Here is a 3139-nt window from a genome sequence, read left to right as displayed (position 1 = left end):
TTTCAGCGACGGATCAGCGAGGGAATTTTCCCTCGCTGATACCCAGCATTTTTGTAGTGATAACTCGAGTTCGTATCTAAATTCTTGTGTTTTTGCTATTATATTTTGTTGTAATAAATCTATAAAACATACTTATAAAATATATAAGTTAGAATCGATACAAAAAACATAAACTTATGATTAACAATGTATTTTTATTTATTTTGTTGCATTTTTCATTTTCTTGTAACTTTTTACACAATTTTTTGGATTTTGTTTTAATAAGCTTTATCTTAAATAAGCACATACATTATTTAATTATCCACAAAAATAAACAACGTATGTAATTATTTTATTATATTATTATCTTCAGATTACTTTTCAAATAATGTCACTCTCTCTCTCTCTCTCTCTCTCTCTCTCTCTCTCACACACACACACACACATATATATATATATATATATATATATAACCTAATAAATTGAAAAACAATTATAAAAATATATTCTATTTTTAAAAAATATGTCAAAATATCTTTATATAGATGACATCATATATACTCATATCTCACACTTTTTTTAAAAAAATTTAAAAAAAACATTGAAAATCAAAAAGGTCTCAAATTCACGCAAATTCTCCACACAATTTTTAAGACCAACAAATTTCCCAAAATTTTCTTTTATTCCACAATATTCTCAAAATTTCCCCAATGTTGCTCAATCTCAAATTATGTTACAGCAATTTATTTAGTGCTACTTTCTTTAGGGATGAATATTTAAGTAATGCTGCATTTTTTAATTACAGTATAAAAGTATATGTTGTAATTGTTTTTTTTTAATATATTAACAAAATATATAAATTAACAAATTAAGATTGATATGACAAAATGAAAATTGATAGATGTATTTTAAATTTTGTATTAACAATTTTATAATACATATACATACAGACACATATAAATATATAATTAAATTTATATAATAATATAAAAAATTATGTTCTATAAATGAAAATGGAGAGTGAGGTTCATATAAGAACCTCCCTTATAGAATTTTATTGAGACTTTTATTATGTTGAGGTGGCGATGATGACATGAAAAAGATGGAAAGTAAGGTGCTTGTAGGAGTTTTATAAAGGTTGTTGCTTCAAATCATAAACAGAAAATGTAAAATATAAGTCTTAATGTTAATGTATGTGAGAGAAAAAAATAGTAGATAAGCGTTTATGTAGCCTACCCACACTTAATAGGATTTTAATTTTACTGTGTGTCATATAAAATGATGTTATAATAACTAATTGTTTGAACAAAATTAGACGACCCAACATGTTTTATCGAGAAAGTTGACTAACGTTCACAAGAAATAATTGCTTACATGTGATGTAATATATAATTGTGTTATTAATTTTAGGAGTTCATGGTTGTTGTGCTAAATATTTGTTGTAGAGGGTTCATTTAGAAATTTTGGAAAGTGGCTTGATAAAGCCTCCCTTCCCTTTTATTTTATTTTTTCCAGATGAAGTGTGAATTAAGTGTTTCTGTGTTTTAACCGTTAAAAAAAAAGGTCTGGGATGAGTTTTAAGAGAAATTCTTAAGGAGCGTAGCTTGCAGTTTATTTCATTCTTAAAGAATAAAGGTATGAATCCATTCTTTATACCTTCAAAGATAGGGTTTTATTATTTTTATTGACCAGGGAGATTTTGGTCTACGATTTTGCGTATTTGAGGTTTATTGTTTAAATTATTTGATGAAACTTCTTCTAGAATAAGAGTTCATTTGTTAGTCTTTTTATTTGAAAATTTGTTTAATGGTTACCTAATTGTCTTCTTGGTATGAACTTAAGTTAGTGGATTAATTTGTTTTATGATTTGGGAGTAGTCTTTTGATTTGGAAATCTTTAGGGTCTCATGTGATTCTGCTGCCGATAGTGATTGCGATCACTATTGTGGATAGTTGTCTTGTGGGATGTAGTCTTGTGACCCTACATTGTTCTTACTTGATATATTTGTTTTGTATTAAAGATGGTGTTGTTGGTTTTGCATTGACAGAGAAACTCAATAGACTATATGATCTAAACCTCTTTTTGTTTTTTAAATATACGCTTTGGGGCAACTTCACTTGAAGGCCACATAAAAGGGTAAAATGTGAACTTGTTCGTTGCTTCTTGTTAGAAGTCAGAGAGTTGAATTTTGAACTATTTTCTCTCATTGAAATTTTTTATATGCATGAGTTTGTATATGGTATGTATATGTACTTTAGCATATATGTATGGTTTAGCTTTTTGAGGACCTTGTATTACTTTTTGATTATGTTTATATGTAAAACCTTATTTGTATGAACTTTTTTGGAGTTAGCGGTAGTTGTTTTTGCTATAAATATTTAGCACTTTCTGTACGACATCAAATGTCAGATTTTCACTGATCATAAGCATCTTCAACATTTGTTTGATCAAGTGTTTTGGTGACTTTCATCCTATAATAGATATCAAGGGGATTTCTCACTTAAACCTTATGATCTAACCCTCGTTTTGTTTTCAAAAATATGCATTACAAGTCGGGCACATGTAGGAGGTAAAGGGAAGGGAAAGATGTGAAGGGATTTGTTAATGCTTTTCGTCTGTGGATTTTTGGGAAGCTGAATTAATACATAATTTGTGAATATGTGTTAATCAAGTCATGTATTTATGTGAGCAAAAAGTTTCTAGTTACTTTTGTATGTAACAATACATGTACATTTGGGACCAATATGTAATATTATATTTCATGTTATATGAAATATGTGAATTTTATGCAAAATGGGAGTTGAGGTGTTATATAACCCATGAATGTGTTTATGTAGTTTTATTGTTAACATTGATTGCAATAATCTTGTTAATATAATTTTTGTAATCATAGGTAATGAATAATGATTAACTGATTTTATATAATTATGATGTTTCAATTCCAGTTAGAAAATGTGAATCACATATTTTAAAACGTTAAAAAGAAAAAAAAATGAACAGTTTTTATTACAAGTTAAAAAGGAGTTATAGCTTGATCTATCATCAAATAGACTTCAGAATATAATAAAAAATAATTTAATAAATGATATAACTAAAAAAAATTAAGGGGCAATTTTGTTTTACGTACAAGACGTGCAAAATATCATGACCGACCTTGTAA

The sequence above is a fragment of the Cynara cardunculus genome, assembly GCF_001531365.2.
Source record: "Cynara cardunculus var. scolymus isolate 2C chromosome LG 15, CcrdV1, whole genome shotgun sequence".
NCBI lineage: Eukaryota > Viridiplantae > Streptophyta > Magnoliopsida > Asterales > Asteraceae > Cynara > Cynara cardunculus.
The sequence above is the reverse complement of the archived record's forward strand: the minus strand, read 5'-3'. Positions refer to the sequence as shown.